We start from the raw sequence: 25,722 nt of genomic DNA on the forward strand, positions 1-25,722 counted from the left end.
CACATGCCGCGGAGCGGCTGGGCCCGTGAGCCACGGCCGCTGAGCCTACGCAACCGGAGCCTGTGCTCCGCAACGGGAGAGACCACAACAGTGAGAGGCCCGTGTACCGCAAAAAAAAAAAAAAAAAAAAATCCTCCTCCTCCCAACACTTCTCTTGCAACCCCCATAAAAGAGGTGAATTCCCTTGCTTAACACAGCTCTTTATTAATTCACCAATTTTACCACATCACAAATAATAAACATCAAAGAGAAACTAAGTCAGTCCTTGAGTTATATTTCTTGGATAGTTCATAGATTTCTGTTACATAAATGAAGAATATATTAAAAATAATAAATCTACCCTTTATCTCCTTTTCCATCTTTCTTACGTCAAATGGTGAACATCAACATAAATGAGTCACCACAGGATCGGATCTTACTGTGCTCCTTGCCCCATCTAATATTTATTTGCACATTAAAGATCTCATTACTAGCCTGAATTGGTTTCTGAATATGTGTGCTCCTCACCAGGGCCAGAGTTTACAGCCTTGTTGGGGAGAGCTATGCTAAGGGGTTGTTTTATCTTCAAAAAAAAAAAAAAAACAAGGCCCAGAACAGAGGCTGCTGGAATCCCTAATGTCTCTCTGGGTCTGATGTAACCACGGCTGATTCAACAGCAACTTCTTGGCAAGAAGATGCCATATAGAACACCCCAAGCAACGTCCTCTTCCCTGTCTTTTCTACCTTTCAAGAATTACAAATTTAAGTTTTTAGGAGTCTCAGATCTTAAGGACAAGAGAAACACATGCATAATAATGATAATAAAAATGGCAATAATGATAGTGAGAAAATGTTGGCAAATCAGGGAGTCACAAGCGAGCATATTCATCTTGTACCGTTTGAAAGGCCCATAGAACTCCATCAGGTTAAACCTGACAAAGAAAAATACACAGTAATTTTACAGTAATGCAACACTGTTTTCAAAGAGTTATAACATAATCCATAAGAAAAATAAGCAATTGAGGCCGAATGCATTTATCTTTGGTTCTCATTTTATTCATGAGCAGCCTTAAAAGACAGTCTTGGTTGTACGGTGAAATTTCCAGAGGTGACCTAGAAATGCGGCCAATACCTTTTATTATTTTCTTTTTCCTTTTTGGGAAGTTAAGATTTCTTCAAAGCACTCTTCAAATAGCTCCTGCTTTGACTCCAAATGATCTTCATTAAAATAAAGGTAACAGCAAGTAAAACAAAGAGTCATATTCTCCTTGAAACACTTTCTTCTTCTTGATGTCTAAAACATTTCACTTTCCAGGCTTATACTCTTCCTCTCCTCCACAGATGCACCCTCCTTTTCCAGAACTCAGAAGGCTGAAGTTCCCTCCTGAAGTCCTGTCATCAATCTTCCCTCTCTATTTACACACTCTACTTAGGGGATCTCATCCTATCTTCTGCATTTATTTCAATGGCAACAGCTTCAAAATGTGCATGTTCTGTGAAAGACCTGCCTCTAGACCCCAGACTCATATAGCCAACATTGTGCTTGACAGTCCCATACATACTCCAAAGAAATCTCAGTGTCACCATGACCCAAGCAGAACCCTCAATCCCTTGAACTCTCCTTTACCCACAACCCGCTCCTCATTTCAGGAAGTAGCAACACCATCTACCCAATTGTTCAAAGCAAAAACCTAGAAGTCCTCCTGGTCCCCTCTCTTCTCGTAAGTCCTACGTGCAAATGAAGTGTTGCCACATCCTCTAAACAATATCCCTAAACTGTCCTGTTTCCTCATCTCCACTGTTACCCACATCCTCAGACCAGTGAAATATCATCCCTTGATTGGCCCACATAAGGGTCACCTAAATGGTCTCCCCTCTTCCACTTTTATCTCCCTAAAACCCTATCTACATATCATTCAAATATATATATATTTCTAAATATGTATATAAAACATGTTGTTGTCCCTAGTTTAAAACTCTTCAATACTCACCCAACACATTTAGAACACATTTAGAAAATAAGCTAAACACCTTATCTCAATCCATGAGAACCTACTAACTGACCTTGATCTTACACTCCAACTTGATCTCATAATACTGTACTCCTAGCTCACCACTCCTCAGCCACCCTTCATTACTTTCTGAACCCTTCAAGTTCATCTTGTTCCCTGCTAAAGGCGTTTGCACTTATTCCTCTTTTCTATCCATGGATGGATACTTCTTATCATTCACATCTTAGCTTTAAAAAAAATCGCTAATTCAGAGAAGATTTTCCAGACAAACCAAACTAGTTATCCAGTCATTCTACATTACGTGACTCTGTTTCATCTTATTTTCTTACTCTCCAATCTCAAATAGTAGAACGTGAGCTTCATGAGAGTAGACGATTTACCTGTCTAGCTAGTTTGTACGTTGGTGGCTGGGAGAGTGTCTCACCAATAGAAAGTGCTATGTAATAGATTGCTGAATAAAAGAACAAATGAATGGAGACAAACAGAGTGGTAGTAAAATGGATTTCCGTCATCTAGATTGTAGACACTTGAGAGAGATAAAATTTGGAGGATGCCTACTGTCCTCTAGATTAGCTTGGGATTCAGAATAGCTGTTTGCAGCTCAGTTTCATGCCAAGATGGTACTGAGCTTTTGACAGAGTGGCCATTCTACTCTTAGTCAAAACCTAGCTGCATACATTGACCAAATAAACCCTCACTACATCTGGGTGAGAACTGGATTTATTCAGATATATACGACACTCAACAGAAGTTTGTTGAATAACTGTTTATTCTATTTTCCATGTACTGTTTGTTTGAAAAGTATAAATATACTTGAGACATAACCCCTTTTCTCAGATCTCATAATTTAATGGGAGTGGTAAAACAATAAATAGAAAGTGAAATTATATTATGGAGCCCAGAGGCTGACCACAGAAGATTTCTTTTGTATAAGTGAATGCCTCATCTCATTCTCGAAGCAACACAGAGTTAAGTGAGAACAAAGAAAAGTGGAATCAGGGTTAGTGTCAACCAATGAAGAGAGGTAAGTTACCAAAGCCTGCGGAGGAAAAATGTAAATAGAGAGAGGTAGACACAGGACATACACAGCATAGCATAATGGTAAAGAGCAGATGCTCTAAGATCAGGCAGAACTGGATTTGCATTCCCGGTTTACCCTATACATATATATGTATATACGTGAGCCTCTTTGGGGAAGTTACTTATTTTCTCCTTCTACAGATGAGAACAATGAAGGCTTTGAGAACATTGCTCATTCCCTCAGAGGAGTGTTGTGAGGTTGGAATGAGACAATAATAAGTGTAAAGCATGTAATGCCACATTCCCTAGCACTTGAGTGGCCGGTAAATGTCTGCAACGCTCAACTGAAAGGCATAGAGCGACAAGAAATGAGTTGAATGTTGATTAGCATAGAATCTATAATTCTTGCTAGCTTTGGACTAAGATACCTGTAACACAAAAATAAACCTCTACTCTAAGAGTTCTCAGTCGTTTCTTCCTAAACACTGCTGGAGGAGGTGCCACTGTCCATTTGATACTCAGTATAGCAGTTTGAATATTGCCTTATTGGCTGTGTCACCTTTTCCAAATTATTTAAGCTTTCACTCCATCTCCTTTTAAAACAGGAATAATGTTGGTGTCTGATTTATTAAGTTGTTCTGAAGACTTAATGAATCACATGTATGTAAAGCACGTATAGTTTAAAAGATATTGATATCTACATATTCACAGTCGATAGAAGCAATGTTCCAGGTATGGTTCTGATTTCCTCATTTCCTAGACAAGGCTTCTCCAATTTAAGGAGTCTGTCAATAATATATAAACAGAAATAAAATGTTTATATATATATGTATATATATATACATATATACACACACACACACACACACACACACACACACACACATATAATTAAAGTCCTACCAATGTTAAAAGAAAGACAAAAGAAAACATGGTCCAAAACCTAAGAAAATAGGTTCAAAGAAAAGCAAGCTTATCAGATTTATTGCAGTGGAGGACTAGATACTGCGATCCATTAGGAAGAAAATTTGGCTTTTGAGTTTCACAATCTGGGTCTGAACTGAGGTTTTATTCCTATGAGCTATGTGATATTAGCACATGCTTAAGCTCTCTGAGCCTCCTTTAAATGTTTTTTAAAGAAAACATGAAAATACCCACCGTTCAAGATGGTTGTGAAGATTAACTACAATAGTACATGAGAAATGTGCTCTATCTTTTTAACAGAATTTGCATCTAGATGGTCACAAAGTCTGTTTCTCCATTAGAATTACTCTCACTGCCCAGAGAGGGGTGGTAGGTGGCATGATTGCTCACACCTCCATCAGTCCTGCCAAAAAGTCAATTTCATTTTGAACCTAGATGCATGATAAAAAACAGGGATTCAAGTTTATCCATATGGATATGTCACCACTCTTACCCTTAAAGCTTACCTAAACTCATAAGTGATGTGAATCTCTGGGAGCATCCTTACTCAAAGGTCAGCTGTGAAGGCTACGTTTATTTAAGAGTTAAGAGCAGAAACTTGAAGAGGAATAATACTTTCTGTAGGAATTCCAAACTCAGGGAGTCATCGGCAAAGGCTGAGAGATTAGCTTCAAGGAAAATAGCTATTCCAAGACACTGAGGAGAAATTAGAAACAACCAGCTGGTGTGAATCAAGAGAAATATGTTGCTAAAAGGTGGTGGAGCCAGCTGCTCACAGAGAACTAGACTTCCTAACAGCTTTCTCAGGCATGGTGATTTTATGTGTGTGTGTACGTGTGTGTGTGTGTGGGGGGGGTGTTTCATTATTTCCTCCTATTTTTTTTTAAATCCTTTGGAAAACTGTAGAATGAATGACTCTAAAATGTGAAAAGAAACATGGCTGAATCAAAGGATGTTTTGTGATTTCCCTTCATTTTAATAAATCACAGGCAGAATGGATTTTAACATCTTCAAAATCAGAACACCTGTTAAAGGACTCTCAAAAAATTTGAGTCCACGGCCCTACTTTAAAGATTCTACCACCCACTGTGAACCCCTAAGATCCCACATGTACGTACACACACACACACACACACACACAGGGAAGCTGAATCATCCTCGTGCACTAAGACCTGCTCCAATGTTGTGGAGATTACAAGGCTAGTGGTACTTTTGCTTCTTAAGATTTATCCAAAAAATGAACAACCGCACAAAAAGTCTGAACAAGACTGGGAACTCTTTTCCTTTTTTTTTTTAACATTTTGCTTCTTAAGATTTATCCAAAAAATGAACAACCGCACAAAAAGTCTGAACAAGACTGGGAACTTTTCCTTTTTTTTTTAACATCTTTATTGGAGTATAATTGCTTTACAATGGTGTTTTAGTTTCTGCTCTTTAACAAAGTGAATCAGCTATACGTATACATATATCCCCATATCCCCTCCCTCTTGCGTCTCCCTCTCACCCTCCTTATCCCACCCAGCTAGGTGGACACAAAGAACCTAGCTAATCTCCCAGTGCTATACAGCTGCTTCCCACTAGCTATTTATTTTACATTTGATAGTTATGCATGTTCATGACACTCTCTCCCTTCGCCCCAGCTTACCCTTCCCCCTCCCTGGGTCCTCAGGTCCATTTTCTAGGTCTGCGTCCCTATTCCTGTCCTGCCCCTAGGTTCTTCAGAACCTTTGTTTTTATTTAGATTCCATATATATGTGTTAGCATACGGTATTTTTCTCTTTCTGAAATACTTCATTCTGTGTAACAATCTCTAGGTCCATCCACCTCACGACAAATAACTCGATTTCGTTTCTTTTTATAGCTGAGTAATATTCCACTGTATACACGTGCCACACCTTCTTTATCCATTCATCTATCGATGGACACTTAGGTTGCTTCCATGTCCTGGCTAATGTAAATAGAGCTGCAGTGAACATTGTGGTACATGACTCTTTTTGAATTATTGTTTGTAGATTTTTTGATGATGGCCATTCTGACTGGTGTGAGGTGATACCTCATTGTACTTCTGATTTGCATTTCTCTAATGATTAGTGATATTGAGCATCCTTTCATGTGTTTGCTAGCAATCTGTATATCTTCTTTGGAGAAATGCTATTTAGGTCTTCTCCCCATTTTTGGATTGGGTTGTTTGGTTTTTTGATATTGAGCTGCATGAGCTGATTGTATATTTTGGAGATTAATCCTTTGTCAGTTACTTCGTTTGCAAATGTTTTCTCCCATTCTGAGGGTTGTCTTTCCAACTCGTTTATGGTTTCCTTTGCTGTGCAAAAGCTTTTAAGTTTCATTAGGTTCCATTTGTTTATTTTTGTTTTTATTTCCATTTCTCTAGGAGGTGGGTCAAAAAGGATCTTGCTTTGATTTATGTCATAGAGTGTTCTGCCTATGTTTTCCTGTAAAAGTTTTATAGTGTCTGGCCTTACACTTAGGTCATTAATCCATTTTGAGTTTATTTTTGTGTATGGTGTTAGGGAGCGCTCTAATTTCATTCTTTTAAATGTAAACTGTCCAGCTTTCCCAGCACCACTTACTGAAGAGCCTGTCTTTTCTCCATTGTATATTCTTGTTTCCTTTATCAAAGATAAGGTGACCATATGTGCGTGGGTTTGTCTCTGGGCTTTCTATCCTGTTCCATTGATCTATATTTCTGTTTCTGTGCCAGTACCATACTGTCTTGATTACTGTATCTTTGTAGTATAGTCTGAAGTCTGGGAGCCTGATTCCTCCAGCTCCATTTTTCTTTCTCAACATTGCTTTGGCTATTCGGGGTCTTTTCTATTTCCATACAAATTGTGAAAGTTTTTGATCTACTTCTGTGAAAAATGCAAGTGGTAGTTTGATAGGGATTGCATTGAATCTGTAGATTGCTTTGGGTACTATAGTCATTTTCACAATGTTGATTCTTCCAATCCAAGAACATTGTATATCTCTCCATCTCTTTGTATCAACTTTAATTTCCTTCATCAGTGTCTTACAGTTTTCTGCATACAGGTCTTTTTTCTCCTTAATTAGGTTTATTCCTATGTATTTTATTTTTTTGTTGCAATGGTAAGTGGGAGTGTTTCCTTAATTTCTCTTTCAGATTTTTCATCATTAGTGTATAGAAATACAAGAGATTTCTGTGCATTTATTTTGTATCCTGCTACTTTACCAAATTCACTGATTGGCTTTCATAGTTTTCTGGTAGCATCTTTAGGATTCTCTATGTCTAGTATCCTGTCATCTGCACACAATGACAGTTTTACTTTTTCTTTTCCAATTTGGATTCCTTTTATTTCATTTTCTTCTCTGATTACTGTGGCTAAAACTTCCAAAACTATGTTGAATAATAATACAGGTGAGAGTGGGCAACCTTGTCTTGTTCCTGATCTTAGTGGAAATGGTTTCAGTTTTTCACCATTGAGAAACATGTTGCCTGTGAGTTTGTCATATATGGCCTTTATTATGTTGAGATAAGTTCCCTCTATGCCTACTTTCTGGAGGGTGTTTATCATAAATGGGTGTTGAATTTTGTCGAAAGCTTCTTCTGCACCTATTGAGATGATCATATGGTTTTTCTCCTTCAATGTGTTAATATGGTGTATCACATTGATTGATTTGCGTATTTTGAAGAATCCTTGCATTCATTTTCATTTCTAATTCTGTTGATTTGAGTCTTCTCCCTTTATTCTCGATGAGTCTGGCTAACGGTTTATCTATTTTGTTTATCTTCTCAAAGAACCAGATTTTAGTTTTATTGATCTTTGCTGTTGTTTCATTTCTTTTTCATTTATTTCTGATATGATCTTTATGATTTCTTTCCTTCTGCTAACTTTGGGGGGTTTTTGTTCTTTCTCTAATTGCTTTAGGTGTAAGGTATTGTTGTTTATTTGAGATGTTTCTTGTTTCTTGAGGTAGGATTGTATTGCTATAAATTTCCCTCTTAGAACTGCTTCTGCTGCATCACATAGGTTTTGCGTCATCGTGTTTTCATTGCCATTTGCTTCTAGGTATTTTTTGATTTCCTCTTTTATTTCTTCAGTGATCTCTTGGTTATTTAGTAGCATATTATTTAGCCTCCATGTGTTGGTATCTTTTTACAGATTTTTTCCTGTAATTGATATCTAGTCTCATAGCATAGCATCAAGTATCTCAAAGATACTTGATTCAATTTCAATTTTCTTAAATTTACCAAGGCTTGATTTTTGACCCATGATATGATCTATCCTAGAGAATGTTGAAAGTGGGGTGTTAAAGTCCCCTACTATGATTGTGTTACTGTCGATTTCCCCTTTTATGGCTGTTAGTATTTGCCTTATGTATTGAGGTGCTCTTATGTTGGGTGCATAAATATTTACAATTGTTATATCTTCTTTTGGATTGATCCCTTGATCATTATGTAGTGTACTCCTTTGTCTCTTGTACTGGTCTTTATTTTAAAGTCTATTTTGTCTGATATGAGAATTGCTACTCCAGCTTTCTTTTGAATTCTACTTGCATGGAATATCTTTTTCCATCCCCTCACTTTCAGTCTGTATGTGTCCCTAGGTCTGAAGTGGGTCTCTTGTAGACAGCATATATATGGGTCTTGTTTTTGTATCCATTAGGTCAGTCTATGTCTTTTGGTTGGAGCATTTAATCCATTTATATTGAAGGTAGTTATTGATATGTATGTTACTATTACCATTTTCTTAATTGTTTGGGGTCTGTTACTGTAGGTCTTTTCCTTCTCTTGTGTTTCCTGCCTAGAGAAGTTCCTTTAGCATTTGTTGTAAAGCTGGTTTGGTGGTGCTGAATTGTATTAGCCTTTGCTTGTCTGTAAAGGTTTTAATTTCTCCATCAAATCTGTATGAGATCCTTGCTGGGTAGAGTAATCTTGGTTGTAGGTTTTTCCTTTTCATCACTTTAAATATGTCCTGCCACACCCTTCTGGCTTGCAGACTTTCTGCTGAAAGATCAGCTGTTAACCTTAAGGGGGTTCCCTTGTATGTTATTTGCTGCTTTTCCCTTGCTGCTTTTAATAATTTTTCCTTGTCTTTAATTTTTGATAGTTGGATTAACATATGTCTTGGTGTGTTTCTCCTTGGATTTATCCTGTATGGGACTCTTTGCGCTTCCTGGACTTGATTATTTCCTTTCCCATGTTAGGGAATTTTTCAACTATAATCTCTTCAAATATCTTCTCAGACCTTTCTTTTTCTCTTCTTTTTCTGGGACCCCTATAATTCAAATGTTGGTGCATTTAATGTTGTCCCAGAGGTCTCTGAGACTGTCCTCAACTCCTTTCATTATTTTTCTTTATTCTGCTCTGCAGTAGTTATTTCCACTATTTAATCTTCCAGTTCACTTATCTGTTGTTCTGCCTCAGTTATTCTGCTATTAATTCCTTCTAGAGAATTTTTAATTTCATTTATTGTGTTGTTCATCACTGTTTGTTTGCTCTTTAGTTCTTCTAGGTCCTTGTTAAACATTTCTTGTATTTTCTCCATTCTATTTCCAGGATTTGGGATCATTACTATCATTATAGTACTAATGTACATTATAGTACTATAATTTAGTAGATTATAGTACTAAATCATTACTATGATCCACACTTTTATTACTATAAACATAGTACATAGTACTATCATTACTATGATCCACAGGATTTTGGATTTTGTCTCTTGCTGCAGCGACGCGAGTCAGAGCACCAGGACTGCGGGCTTGGAGTGGAACTTTTTGGATTGTTTTAAGAAAATGGAAGAGAAGCCAGACATGGGGGAAATCACCAGCCTCGCTAAGGCCAAGCTGAAGAAGACGGAGACATAGGAGAACACCCTGCCAACCAAAGAGACCACTGAGTAGGAGAGCAAGGGAAGTGAAATTTCCTAAGAACCTGGAGTATTCTCCACCACCGTCATCTTGGAGACCCTAGTCGTGATGTGGAGGAAGAGCCACCTGCAAGATGGACACGAGCGACAAGCTGCACTGTGAACCCAGGCACTCCATGCTGATGCCACCGGCCTGTGGGTCTCTGAAGGGACCCTACAACTGGACTGCCAAATTCTCCGGTTTGCCCTGGGATATTATAGAAAATTATTTGTATGATTAATGAAAATAAAACACACTTCGTGGAAAAAAAAACAACTAAATTACATTTAGTACATTATAGTACTAAATATAATTTAGTATTTTTATAGTAATAAATCCTGTGGATCATAGTAATGAGAGTACTATGTACTACGTATTGTCCAAGATTTTGGATCATTACTCTACTATCATTACTCTGAATTCTTTTTGAGGTAGACTGCCTACTTCCTCTTCATTTGTTTGGTCTGGTGGGTTTTTACCTTGCTCCTTCATCTGCTGCATATTTCTCTGTCTTCTCATTTTGCTTAACTTACTGTGTTTGAGGTCTCCTTTTCTCAGGCTGCAGGTTCATAGTTCCCATTGTTTTTGGTGTCTGCCCCCAGTGGGTAAGGCTGGTTCAGTGGGTTGTGTAGGCTTCCTGGTGGCAGGGACTGGTGCCTGTGTTCTGGTGGATGAGGCTGGATCTTGTGTTTCTGGTGGGCAGGACCACATCCGGTGGTGTGTTTTGGGATATCTGTGAACTCAGTATGATTTTAGGCAGCCTCTCTGCTAATGGGTGGGGTTGTGTTCCTTTCTTGCTAGTTGTTTGGCATGGGGAGTCCAGCATTGGAGCTTGCTGGCTGTTGGGTGGAACTGGGTCTTAGTGTTGAGACATAGATCTCTGGAAGAGCTCCTGCCAATTGATATTACTTGGGGCCAGGAGGTCTCTGGTGGTCCCATGTCCTGAACTCGGCTCTCCCACCTCAGAGGCTCAGGCCTGACACCAGGCCAGAGCACCAAGACCCTGTCAGCCACACAGCTCAGAAGAAAAGAGAGGAAAAAAAGCAAGAAAAAAAATGTTTTTAAATAATAGTAAAAAAAATTGTTTTAATTATTAAAATAAAAGAATAATAGTAAAAAAAAAAAAAGAAGAGAGCAACCAAACCAATAAACAAATCCACCAATGATACCAAGCACTAAAAACTAAGATAAAAATAAAAATAGAAACATATCAGTCACAGACAGCAAACCCCAAGTCTACAGTTGCTCCCAAAGTCCACTGCCTCAATTTTGGGAGGATTTGTTGTCTATTCAGGCATTCCACAGACGCAGGGTACATCAAGCTGATTGTGGAGATTTAATCCGCTGCTGAGGTTGCTGGGAGAGATTTCCCTTTCTCTTCTTTGTTCGCACAGCTCCTGGGGTTCAGCTTTGGTTTTGGCCCCTCCTCTGCATGTAGGTCACCCTCAGGCAACTGTTCCCCGCCCAGGCAGGCCGGGGTTAAAGCAGCGGCTGATTAGGGGGCTCTTGCTCATTCAGGCCGGGGGGAGGGAGGAGTACGGAATGCGGGGCGAGCCTGTGGCAGCAGAGGCTGATGTGACGTTGCACCAGCCTGAGGCGCGCTGTGTGTTCTCCCAAGGAACTTGTCCCTGGATCACGGGACCCTGGCTGTGGCGGGCTGCACAGGCTCCAGGGGCGTGTGTGGATAGTGACCTGTTCTTCCACACAGGATTCTTGGTGGCGGCAGCAGCAGTGTTAGCATTTCATGTCTGTATCTGGGGTCTGAGCTGAGAGCCGCGGCTCACGACCGTCTCTGGAGCTCATTTAGGCAGTGCTCTGAATCCCCTCTCCTCCTGCACCCTGAAACAATGGTCTCTTGTCCCTTAGGCAGCTCCAGACATTTTCCCGGACTCCCTCCCGGCTAGCTGTGGTGCACTAGCCCCCTTCAGGCTGTGTTCATGCAGCCAACCCCAGTCCTCTCCCTGGGATCTGACCTCCGAAGTCCGAGCCTCAGCTCCCAGCGCCCCGCCCCAGTGGGTGAGCAGACAAGCCTCTCAGGCTTGCCCTCTGCACCCCTGTTGCTGCACTCTCCTCCGTAGCTCCGAAGCTTCCCCCTTGCACCCGCCCGGAGCCAGTGAAGGGGCTTCCTACTGTGTGGAAACTTTTCCTCCTTCACAGCTCCCTCCCAGAGGTGCAGGTACCATCCCTATTCTTTTGTCTCTGTTTTTTCTTTTGCCCTACCCAGGTTCGTGGCAAGTTTCTTGCCTTTTGGGAAGTCTGAGTTCTGCCAGCGTTCAGTAGGTGTTCTGTAGGAGTTGTTCTACATGTAGATGTATTTTTGATGTATTTGTGGGGAGGAAGGTGATCTCCACGTCCTACTCCTCCACCATCTAGAAGGTCCCCCTTTTTTTTATTTCTAAGTGAAAAGTATATCTATAGGAAATTGTGGAAACCATAAGAATTGAAGATCGTGTACTGCATGGTGCCTAGCAAAATTCTAAAGAAAGCATTGCTTTTAATACCTTTATTTACAGTGTTTCTGGAGAGAATATTTTGAAAAAAAAAAAAACATAAATTTTAGAATCAGGCATGTTAGGACTTGAGTTCAATTTCCCACAGCTGGTGCCTGCTCAAACTTCTATTTTCTCCTTTGAAGTAGGTAGGTATGAACACACTTACTTAGTAAATTAGGAAGCTGAGGTTTGAAAGGTACACTATTTGGTATACAGTAATTGTGCAGGACATATAGTTTTCTTCCACCTTTTCCCCTTGTACATGTTAACCCTCTTGACCCTGAAAACAAGATGGAATTTAGAAAGCACAAAGATTATTCTGAAGTTCAATGCCACTGAATGACTTGTCCAAGGAGGCACAGCTCATAAATAAATACCTGCAGATTCTAGATCTCCACCTTTTGGCCTCTTAATAAATATTTGCTAAGCTGAACGACAGTGTTTTTCTTCTTCTCGTGACTGGTGGAAAACAATCTTTTTGTAAAAAAATATTTATTTACTTCATTTATTTTTATTTTTGGCTCTGTCGGGTCATAGCTGTGGCACACGGGGTCAGTAGTTGCGGAGCTTAGTTGCCCCACGAGGCATGTGGGATCTTAGTTCCCCGATGAGGGATCGAACCCATGTCCCCTGCATTGGAAGGCAGATTCTCAACCACTGGACCACCAGAGAAATCCCGAAAAACAATGTTATGTAAAGAATTCAGAGAGAAGAGAATTGAGGATCTAGTAATTGAGGATCTGGAATCAGACTGTAGGTAACTAAAGTTGATCAAATCTGGTTATCTGGTTCCCAGGTAAGAGGTCAATTCTCCTATTTACTGAGTGGAATATTCCACAGTGATTGAAGCAGTGTCTCTACCAATTTACCAAGTATTCTCTTGCTGATGGGTCTGAAACAGGTCTTTATTTCTTAAACCCAAGAATTTCAAGATTGCTCAAAAACAGTATCACAAACATTATCAAAACAACTCCAAACCATTATTTATTTCCCACACATGAATGTTATTGTAGATCTTATTTCTAAATTGAAGTATATTTCACTTTAGGTTTGGGTATGATTATTATTACAATGATTGTGAGGAAATAAGGCAAATATGACTTTTCTGTAAGGTACTGAGTTTTTTTTTTTTAATATCTAAACAGTTTGAATAAAAATTGTATTAAATGTGTCAAGGAAACGGCTGATCATTCCCCCAAAATGTATTTTTGTAACTGTACCATTCAATCTTTCATACTTTTCAGTCATACAGAGTCATACAAACATATCTTGAGTCCCTAATATTTTCCAGAGGAGTTACACACAGAGATGATGAATAAAATGTGACCCCTTCCTTCAAGAAATTCTCATTCTAGGTTGAATTCTCTCCTCCTGGAATATACGAGTCAATGGAAAACAAAAATGGAATAGAGTTCATGTTTCGGGTAGTGTAAATCTGAGATAAATTATACTACATTTTTTTCTCTAAATGTAGTAACACTCCTTTTCAGACTTAATACATGAATATGCTTTTTTCCCTTCATTCTGTATATTTGTTTCAATTCTTTCTTAGAAAAGCTTCATTCATTACTCTAGAGTATTGTAAATTATGTTTAAGATTAAAATAAATGTCAAACAGTGTTAAAACTGCATTTAAATTTCAGCATGGAATTGCTATTGGCCAACTTACAAGGCTGTTGTGGCTCTGTTCTCAAATAATAGATGCCACAAGGAAATGAAAATAATCCAAGGACATGTGCATTTGATGGAGTTCATATTACAGTGAGAAAGTCAGGCAAACTATGTGGTTGAAAGCACAGGGACTCCTGATCATGCATAGTTAACCAGCATATCTTTCCTGTCCATACTTCTGTCCTAGTTATCTAGCCATTAGGAATCCCACTTTGGGGACTTCCCAGGTGGCGCAGTGGTTAAGAATTCACCTGCCAATGCAGGGGACATGGGTTCGAGTCCTGGTCCGGGAAGATCCTACATGCCACGGAGCAACTAAGCCTATGCACCACAACTACTGAGCCTGCGCTCCTAGAGTCTGTGCTCTGCAGGAAGAGAAGCCACCGCGATGAGAAGCCCACGCACTGCAAAGAAGCGCAGGCCCTACTCGCTGCAACTAGAGAAAGCCTGCGGGCAGCAACGAAGATCCAATGCAGCCAAAAAAACAAACAAACAAATAAATAAATAAATAATTTTTAAAAAGAATCCCACTTTGATAATGGCAACACAACGAGAAAAACCACATGTAAATCAATCAGTTGGTAATTACCAACTGAACTTCATTTAATGACACCAAATTGGGACAAGATCTGAGAAGATGTTTAAGTGTTGCTGACACTGTAAAGAATAACACAATACAACAGAAAGATATTAAGATATCTATCAAAGGGTTAACTTAAGCCTGACTGTAAGAATTAGCTTCTGAGTATTTCTGATCTCTTGCTTTTCTGATTTGAATCTGATTACGTAAGTTTAGGTTTAAAAAATTCATGAAATTGGAAGAAACATCCAAAAGGGGCTTAGAACACAGTCAACACTTAACATCTAGCACAGTGTCTCTCCAATAGCAGACAGGCTACTCATTCATTATTCACCAAATATTACCAATATGTAACCAGAATACAACTGGGGCCCCAAGTGGCATAGAACCTCTCCAGCGCTGACTGAAAGAAGCAGCAGTTCAACAATAGATGCTAAATGCATATTTTTAATCCCTCTCAAGAATATGCTAAAGACAAGAGCATGTGCTAATTGTTCAGTACAAAATCTTTTTATTAGAAAATTATCTTTCTTCTCTCAATACTTTTGATAAAATTGGGGCAGGGAAACATACCTCTCTGATGATGGAAGTAGCAGAGGGGGTGAATATTTTTAAAAATAATCTTATGCATCCAAAGTGATCAAATATATTTTGGGGAACTTATGTGCTGTGTTGACTTTATGCTATATCACTGATGTGGAGACACAAAAAACAGGTCGGCATATTAAAAGTCTGATTACCAAAACAGATAGCTAGTGGGAAGCAGCCACACAAGCACAGGGAGATCAGCTCAGTGCTTTGTGTCCACCTAGAAGGGGGGGATAGGGAGGGTGGGAGGGAGACGCAAGAGGGAGGAGATACGGGGATATATGTATATGTATATGTATAGCTAATTCATTTTGTTATAACGCAGAAACTAACACGCCATTGTAAAGCAATTATACTCCAATAAAGATGTTAAAAAAAAAAAGTCTGACTACTCCTGCAGCAAAGAAACATGTTAATATGACAAACTTGCAGGTTTTGCGGTGAACACTGGGAAACGTTAGTTCATGTGACATCTATTAATACCTCACAGGATGCACTTGAGTAAATGTTAGAGTTAAGACATCTTAAGCTCCATGAACCACAGCATCACACTTGTGCTTCCTGTGCCCTGATTTTTTACAGCATGTGTAGCCTGAATAAGCCTGAAATCAAGACAGCCAGGGACCTGTAAATGATGTGGTACAGCAAAATTATTAATAAAGCCCTTTCTGTCTGTAAAGGATGAGCCCAGCACACTCTCCGGCAAGTGGTACAGGTTGTAATACAGAAGGCAAGACCTTTTGATCCCAAATGGATTTTTTTTCCCCTCTCTGACTTATGTGTTGAGAGAAGGTACTAGAGATTAGACAGAGAGTAGGATATTTTTAGCTGAGAAGCAGCTCTTCTAAAGACAGACACCTTTAGGGAAATATTGCAGGAAGGCGCTAGCTTTTACTCTATTTAGCAAATGTGCATAGGATTTCAATACTTGTTTGTTGAGTGAATCAATGTTGAAAAGATTAAATGACATGAGTGCAGAGTACCATGGGGAATGTAACTGGGTGTCGATCCCCCCTATTGCTTTTGATCGAATGGCTTAGTGCCAAAAATGATAATATTTAAAAAAAAAAAAAAAACCTCAAGATGTGATATTTCCTTATTTTCCTCCGCAACACCAGGTCAACTATTATTTCTAATTCGTTATGTCTTTATGCCACTAACACTCCACACTCCAGTCTTTGGCTAAGAGTAATACTAATAATAATAGTAATAATAATAAACATAGATATATTTAAATGAGTGCTTCCTTTTTATCAGACACTATGCTAAGCAATACATATATACTTTGTTTAGTCCTCTCAATACAACTATGAAAAATCCCATATTATCTTACTTTCACATTTGAAGAATATGGAACTCAAAGAAGTTGAGTAAATTGCCCTAGGTCATTCCACTAGTGGGGAAAAACTGGGATTCAAAACCAAAAGGCTCTGCATGCCTTCACTACTGAGTCTCATATTTATTCTACTGAAGGTAAAAGCCAGAAATAATTTCTAGGCCACCACTAACCTTTAACTGCAGCACCTTTATAGGACATTAGCAATTCCTATAACACCTATGGGTCCTCCTTCTTTTCTCTTTACTCATTTAAAGGGATATGATTTCCCAGGCATCCACCATGCTAAGCAATTGAATACTGCAGGTCCCCTCACCAAGAGGAAATGCATTTTCAATATCATAATGCAAGTCGATGGGAAAATAGGATTTGCTTCACAGGAATTTGCCAACTTTGCTGGAATTCATTCATTGGATAAGTTAGTAGAAACCTTTGATGTAGAAAGAAACAGAATAAACCTTAAATCAGTTACTGAATATTATTAGGCATCCTGAAGGCAGTGCCCATGTCTTCTTGTTCATCAGTGTATCTTCCAAAGTAGAGTTCCTTAGACCTGATGTTTAATAATTGCCTGATGAAATAAATTCTTTTTTGAAATTTGTGAAAATTACTTTTTATTATTAATATGAGTTAAAATAAGCCAGTAAACTCTAATTTCCTGCATGAGTTTATTACATAGAAACAAAATACCAATAGCACAGTTGAAGAATACCATGAGGGAATTCCATTCAATAATTAATTCAAACATAAATATATTTTGAGCTCCTTTACTGTGTTAGGTGCTGAGACTATAATGGTTAACACCAAGAAAATAATAATGTATAGTTTGACTTGGGGGACAGACTTATGGTTTTCTTTATGTTTTGTGTTTACTTTTGGTATTTGTGTGGCTAAGTGTTATAGAAGATAAGTATTGGGTGTATCATGTGAAAATGAAGGAAGAGATTTGACTTCATGAAGGGGTGTCAGGGAAGGCTTCTCAAATGAAATAAATATTTAACTGAGATTTTTCAGAAAGGTTAGGAGTTAATGTAGAGTTGGGATGGCATGGGAGGTGAATTCAAGATAGAAGAGCGAGGCTATGAAAAACCCAGAGGAAAAAAACCCATGTAAACATCAAGAAATGGAAGGAGGCCAGGATGGGGGGAGCACAGATTATGTTGAAGAGGATGCATGGTCTGCAGAAGGTTGACTAGAAAGGCAGGGGCAAGTCATGTGATGTCTATTAGAGAGCCTCATGATTTTATCTCCTATATGTAAAGAAAAACGATTAATGTGTAGTACCTCACATGATCTTTTCAAAATGCACATTAAATTGTATCACCTCTATGATTAAGTGTAGAGTGCAAATTGGGAAGGGGAGTAAACGGATGCAAGGAAATCACCTGGGATATCTTTTGAATAAATCATGAAAGTAGTTGATCATTTGGACCTCAAGAGTAGAAGAGGAAAGACTGGTAGGTGGAGGGACTCCACATATTTAGAATGTAAAATCTTCACAAAGCACAGTACTACTTCCATATTTTTGCTTCTTTCCCTTCCATCTACTTGATTTTTTTTCTATACCAGAATACTATTAATTTTATTTGTTGTTCTTTGTGCAAATGTATTTAAAAATAATGTATCATATTGTTATTAGTGGGAAACTAGTATTATAAATACTAGCTCTTGTCTCCCAAAATCTCCGAGCACAAGACCAATTCTGTTTCACTTAGAAAACAGATACTAGTTAAGTATTATGAGTGAAAGACATGCTATGACTATGTGGAAACATTCTCTTTCAAATATCAAAGGACTGAGGACTAAACAAAGAATAACAGCTACCAAAAGATTCAATTTTCTTTCAAGTTATATTGGTCAACTTTATAAAATCATCTCAATTCATATAGCATGTTTGGAACATATGCTTCCCCTATTTAGAGACTGATGGGTGGAGTCTTCCACTCAGTTGAAATCTTTTCATGGCAGGGTTTCCTGTATCTCAGGAGGACACATTTCTAAGTCAACTGACCACCTCTCATCTATCTGCTATGGAGAAAGGAGATATAAAAAACTAGATATGGTGTTTGTCCCTCTTGGTTTCACATCCTTTCCCCTACTCAGGATTTCATGTCCAGTACCAGTCTATGCAGTGATTTTAATATGATGCTCTCTAGAATGACTAGGAACAGGCTTTACACATCTCTATATTCCAACACCTGGGACTAAACTTGAACCATGATAAATACGCTGAACATATTTGCAGAACATAAATCCTTTTGAGAATCAGTTCAAGTGCACATAATTATTTGATTTTTGAAAACTGACTCCCAATTTTTATGGGAAAAGTGAGCCATCTAAATAATAATTCTGTAATTATAAACTCTGCTTGGTAGTAACAATCGTAAAAGTGAACACATAATCAACTACCAGTAACACTGTATTTCAAAGGTAATCTTCTAAAGTAGGTATTGGCTCTGTTTCACAGATGAGGAAGTAAATGAGAGTTGGGAAAACGATTTAATCAAGGCCATAGACCCAGTAAGTGTTTAAGAAATGGAATTACAAAAAAACAAATAAACAAACAGAACAAAATAAAAAACAAACAAAAAAGAAATGGAATTCCATCTAATGAAGACCATGCTATTCTCCACTGCAGAATATTGACATTCATAGAAACAAGTGGATTCAGAGTAGATCAGGGGAGTTCTGTAATATTGCTTGGCAAATCATTTCAGCAGAAGCAAGTTAGTGGAAGTGGCTATATATTCAAAATTGGGTTTTGGCCAATTAATTCTTTTTTTTTTTTTTTTTTTTTTTTGGCAGTACGCGGGCCTATCACTGCTGTAGCCTCTCCCGTTGCGGAGCACAGGCTCCGGACGCACAGGCTCCGCGACCATGGCTCACGGGCCCAGCCATTCCGCAGCATGTGGGATCTTCCCGGACCGGGGCACGAACCCGCGTCCCCTGCAACGGCAGGCGGACTCTCAACCACTGTGCCACCAGGGAAGCCCCCGGCCAATTAATTCTTAATTACACAATCAGAGACTTAAGAGATCAAAGTTACTAGTCCTTTCTCCTCCCCTTAGACATATAGATACATACACAGACACAGACACAGACACACACACACACACACACAAACACACACACACCATGAAAGGTTCTAGCTGCTCTCAGGAATCAAAGCATATCCTGGCAGTATTTGTCTAAGAATAAAGCTTCAAATGTCTAAGCAAGACCACCTACAGTCTATCTGATTGTTCCCTTCAAGGAAGCCAGAAAGAATGTCAATTTAAGAGCCAGGAGCAGCAGCTATGTGTAGTTTAAAACGAACACATTGGAAACCCTCCCTATCTTCCAGGTTCAACGTTTCTGTGAAACAGAACACCAGTTAATGTGACTTCAAGAGACTCCAACTATTTAAGTAGCCATTCAGCTCAGGTACAAAAAAGTAGAGTGTAGGATTTAAGGATGGAAATAAAAGGACTGAAAAATATATGAACAACCACATAGAGATGTATGAACACAAACACATATACACTCAGGCACACACATTCATTTGCTCTGGTCCAGCCACACAGGCTATCTGAACATGAAAAATTTTCTTGCAACACAGATCCTTTGAATCTGGTATTTTCTCAATGGATGAAATACTTTCCACATGAATCTTTACATAGCTGGTTTCTCACCCTTCAGGTTACAGCCTGAATATAATCCCACCTCTGCTGAGCACCGTATTTAAAATGGTTTCTTCCCCCTTCTCCCATTCATCCTTAACATGTTTTTTCCTTCATCTTTATAGTCCCAGAACCCAGCACAGTGTCTGCCTTACACTAGGCACTCAGTAGAATTTTCTGTTAATGTCAGGCACTCCACTAAACAGATTCTACTAGGACAATGGATGGTTACACACACTGGAATACAATTGTACACTGACTACATTCCCAATTGTTTTAGAGACTGAGTATATGCAGAATAAAATGGTGCAGAAATGCAGAAATAAAACACGTGCTTGTCCTCAAGAACCTCTTGTCCAGTGAGAGAGGAGAGAAGTACACTTATCTCAAGAGATAAGAAAGCACAGAGGATTAAGGAACTTTGGAAAAGGGAAGCCAAACCAGTCTGCATGAGTCAAGGAAAATTCCAGAGGTCAGTGATAGCTTAGGTGGGTTTCTAGAGACTGAGCAAAATAAAAGAGTGCTTGGAACTGCTCTCCAGTCAAAAGAAAAAGTATGTATGCAGGCCTGAAGTTGTGAGAGTTCTTTGATCTATTTGAAAGTTGAATTAATCTATATGAGTGTGGTGGTATGTGGGAAAATAGCTAAACAAAGCAGAGTTATATCAATGTAAGAAAGCAATACTGTCACATTCATCTATAACAGTAACACAGTAAAGTTCTACAACCCTTATAATTTAGATCAAGCCTTATCAATGTGTCAAAGCCTTTTCCCACCATGGCTGTTGGCCTACCATTCTGGAGGGATGCCAAAAAAAAAGGGGAAGTCAAGAGCATGGGTTCTGAAGTCAAAATACTTGACATGAATCTCAGTTTCCCACTTTCTCAAAGGCCACCTGTTTGGAGAGTCACAGGCTCAACCTCAGTTCCTTCATCCCTGCTTCAGGGTAGGGATGAATAGGAATCTTCAAAACAGCCTTATGAAGCAAAGTGATGCACACGAGAAGATTTGCACAAGGAGTGTCATGTAATACTTAATAAAAACAATCGTCACTCTCCTGAACACCTTCCTTACTACCTGCACATCTGAGGTTATTTACTAAAAGTAGTACTTCAGAGACAATTTGCTTCTCTCCTCAACAGTGTGACACAGAAAGCTCTCCCTGATCTGAGCCTGACCATTTCTCTCCAGGTCCATCTCCAGTCAATAGAACCCCAAGCCGTTCCCTGAACTGAAGCCTCAAGGACAGTGTTAAAGCCGCAGGCACGACTCCTTACACCATCTCACAGTCACGTATACTGTTTGCTCTCTCTGCCTGAAGTCCTTTCTCTCATTTGTCCAACTCCTGATTTTCCTTCAAAAGTCAACTGGATTCTCCCTTGTTCCTGAAAGCCTTCTTTGACCCCCCGCATCTCCCACCTCTGTCTGACTTCAGTGCCTCTATCTAACCCTACACCTGTGCACGGGGCACTTCTCACCTAGGAAAAGCCAGGGTCTACTGTAATGACTGGTTTAAATATCCACATGTCTGGCTGCAAACCAGCTACATAATTCGTGATGCCCAGTACAAAATGAAAACGCAGGGAAAAAAGGTACTAAAATATGAAATACTTTCCTTCCTTCCACATAGCTCTTCTGCTTATGTGCAGGCTCCTTTCTCTCACCAGACTTCACTCACAAGAGTGACAGCAGGGACTGAATCCAGGCATGGGGGCCCTTCTGAGCAGCAGAGGCCTGTGTGACTCCACAGATTTTATGCACAAGGAACCAGCCCTGTCTCTCCAGAAGCTGAGTCTTTAGGGCATAATCACCACATGGCCTATTTTTTCTGTCTGCAGCACAGAGCCTATCACAGTGGAGCACTCAATGCATGTTTACTGAAGATGTTTCTGAATAGTGCAGCGTGACATATGGAATCCATAGCCTAGTACTCACGAATACTCTAATGTTGAAAGAAATGCAGCATGCAAACAGAAACAATGGGTGAATTTCTGGTACTTCAGAGCTGTTGCCCCTTCTTTATTCAGTCCGCATGCCTGTTTCCATCCCATCCTTCTTTCTTTCCTCCTTAATCATCCATCACCGACACTGTCTTGACTGGCTGGATCCTTGCGGTCAAGCTGAGCAGTATACTTCATACTTTTAAAAACTATTGTCGGAGCTCTCTCTGATAGCTTCAAGAGCCTTCACGTCACTTTTACTCTCTTTCTCTCATCCACATTCTCTGAGCATTTGCATTCCTTAAAGTTCTAAGATGAAAGTTCTAAGAAAATCAGAGTAGCATCCCAAATGAGCTCCTGCTCCTACTCTGGCCTTGAAGACAGAACCTCTTAAAAAGCGCGTATCGGATCGCGCTACTCTCCCACTCAAAGCCTCCAGCGGCCACAAATCTCCATCACATATTTCTCGGTCGCATCCCGGTCCACCTCCACAGCCCTCCCGGCCCATCTCTCTTCTCTGCCTCACTCGGGACAATGATGATGATGCCACAATGTTCTCTTTCTTTCCTTATACCTGACAGCTCCTCCCCATTCCAGGGCAAGAGTTGTCACAGTGCTTTCCTTCCGGCTTCTGCTCTGATGTTACCACTGCACAGAGGAAATCCCTACCTGCACTACTGTTTATCTCTTATCCCTGCCTTATACATAGCACTTACCTAAGTAAGTATTAGTTCTCTTCCCTTCCAAGGTAAATTGACTGCTTCACACCAAAATCATGTTAGGTAAGACTGTCTTCTGCACTTCTGCATCTCTATACCAAGAACAATGCCTAGCAAAGAGCAGATACTCAGTAAATCTTTGTGAAAGTTGTTAAAAGTGGGAAAAGTACACATGCTAAGTAAATGCGTCTCTGTGAGAGTGGATTAGTCCCGAGTCCTCACTAGGCGTGGGGTGGGGAAGGGAGCAGGCACGAGGAGGATGTCACCATGACTGTGCCACCCACAGCATCTCCGGTTACCATCATGTGACCCCGTGGATCTGCTGTTTGGGGAAAGTGCTGGGCATGTCTGCCTTAAGCCCCATTAGTCTTGGGCTGCTGGCCGAAAGCCTTGCTTCTAATACCGTTGAACTGAATGGGCTCTGACTTAAAATTGGTATTCATTCATTTCCTTCAAAAACTAAATGTGTGCTGTCCCTTCTGTTTTTGTGAGAAAAGTATGGCATAACTCGACAAAATGGAACATTGGTATAAACTTGTACAAAATAAACGTAAGCCTTTTCCCAAGTCTACCTCCCAACCCTGCCTGAGGCAATACTTGATAACTTCCCCAAGTGCGTATTTCCAGACTTTTTCTATCTTCATCTACATTAGCATGCATGCGGCATTTATTTTCTTATAAAAATGGGAGAAATAAAGCACAAATTTGCAGCATCTTTTGACCTTTCTTCATTTAATCTGTTTTAGAAATCAGTTACCACATTGTATCTAGATCAATTTGGTATGTTTAGTGACTCTGTACCATTCCATGGTACACATAAAGCGTAATTTACCTTAAAAAGTGTTTCCTTTGATAAACATTTAAATTCATTCTTCTCTCCCCACCCCCACCTCCATTATGAGGTTGGTTTCTGAAGATTAGGGCTGTTTTGTATCTCATACTCACTGCCTTACTATGGGAATATGGGAAACTGATTCTTCCCACAGAGTGAAAAACAAAGTGAGAGTGGGAGGGGGGAGGGGGGGAGAAGACACAGAAAACTGGTCCCTAGCAAACCCCTCTCCACATCTCTACTACGCCAACAGGACCATCAGTGAGGTGACCGGTACAAGGGATCCAAAATCCTGCTTTATGTTTGTTACATACCCATACTATCTATAACATTTTTACTTTTCTCTTCAAGCTGACTTTTTACTCAAATTTATTTCAAAAGAAAACTTTTCGAAATGTAACAGAAAACCTATATCACATGCCATAAATAACTGTAATAATAAAAATAAATTCAGTGGAAATGAAGCAACGTGATTAAATTCTGTCTAGATGCTGTAGCTTGTCAGAGTCTCTAAGAAAGGAGGGAGGGGGCTTCCCTGGTGGTGTAGTGGTTAAGGATGCCTGCCAATTCAGAGGACGCGGGTTCGAGCCCTGGTCCAGGAAGATCCCACATGCCACGGGGCAACTAAGCCCGTGCGCCACAACTACTGAGACTGTGCTCTAGAGCCCGTGACACAACTACTGAAGCTCACACGCCTAGAGCCCCTGCTCTGCAAAAAGAGAAGCCGCCACAATGAGAAGCCCGTGTGCAGCGACAAAGACCCAATGCAGCCAAAAATACATAAATAAATTATTAAAAAAAGAAACGAGGGAGGGGAGCCTCAGGCCCAGGGAGGTGTTAATCTTTCTTTTTAACACTGGCTAAAGACTAACAATAAGCTAAGACTTTCTTCTCCATTGTGAAAAAGACTGAAAGACAAAGGAAAAGGGAATGACTTGGGAAATTAAAAAACTACCCACTTTCTAAAGTCTTTCCCAAGATCCCAGAATTTCTGAAATTCAAGAAAGCAAATATACCAGTAATGTTGATTTTTGTTGTTATTGTTTTCTTTAATTGAGAATCTTCTAAAAAATCAGATGTAAATGAATACTCAGAAACCGGCTTTTAAGCTTGTTTAAAGCCTTTCTGTCTTGCTTATCTCTACCAAACAAGAGGCAGCTAATGGCAACACAATTAAACCCTTGGGTATTTCTCCCTGGAAAGTCCTTCAAAGCTCACTTATTTACAATGAGCACAGGCTTGAGGGGAAAGATATTTGGCTGTAGTTCTAGCTCAACCCTTGAGTGGGTCTGTGGCCTTGAGCAAATCACTGCCTCTTTATGGGTCTCAGTCTGCCCAAAAAAATACAGGGAATCTATCACCTACATCTCTCCTTCTCAATAAATTATCATTCATGCTCTCTCCTGGGTTAACTATAGGCCTTACAGATGGTTTACTGGTTACCTTTCTCTTTCCATACTACCTCTCTGCTCAGTAGAAGGTGGATTTTTTTTTTTTAATGTAAAGTACTTTGCATCCTTTTTTGCTTAAAATCCTTCAATGGCTTTCCTGTGAACAAAGCAATAAAACCCAGATTTCTTACAGTGGTCCACAGTGGTCAACTTGGCCTGCGTAACCTGGCCCCTAACACAGAAGTATCTCAGTTCCTCATATGCCTCTAGCTCTTCCCCACCTCTATCTGCCTCAAGGCCTTTGATCATGCTGTTCTTTATGTATAAAATACATCCTACCCCCCACCCCCAATCAGTTGCTTCTCTATGGCTTTTGGCATTGAGACTGGGGGCAAGAGTGTTCAACATATAAGAAACAGCATGTTCAAATTCCCTCAAATGGGCATCATGGTCTAATTAAATGTCAAAAGCGATCCCTTTGAGACCACATCATCTAAACTAGACTACCCCTACCTGTTTGCTATTTTCTATCTGTACCCTGTTTGTTTCATTGTCAACCAACCTCCCATTCTGATGCTTAATTTATTAACGTGCTTACATTCGCAGGGGAGGTAAGACCCAAAACAAATCATCTTTCCCTAAAGGCTACAATCACCGCAATATGGTAATTACGGCAACCCCAGCACCAGCACA

The 25,722-nt window shown here is 39.7% G+C and overlaps 1 protein-coding gene and 1 pseudogene across 3 annotated transcripts in view; one reads left to right on the forward strand and one right to left on the reverse strand.

Annotated features, from left to right (window-relative positions):
- The window catches only part of CDH8 (cadherin 8), a 382,227-nt gene that overhangs the window by 284,885 nt on the left and 71,620 nt on the right, over positions 1-25,722 (reverse strand). The window lies entirely within an intron of this gene.
- On the forward strand, positions 9,708-9,980 carry LOC112065227 (thymosin beta-10-like; annotated as a pseudogene).

The sequence above is a fragment of the Physeter macrocephalus genome, chromosome 17, assembly GCF_002837175.3.
Source record: "Physeter macrocephalus isolate SW-GA chromosome 17, ASM283717v5, whole genome shotgun sequence".
In the NCBI taxonomy this organism is placed as follows: domain Eukaryota; kingdom Metazoa; phylum Chordata; class Mammalia; order Artiodactyla; family Physeteridae; genus Physeter; species Physeter macrocephalus.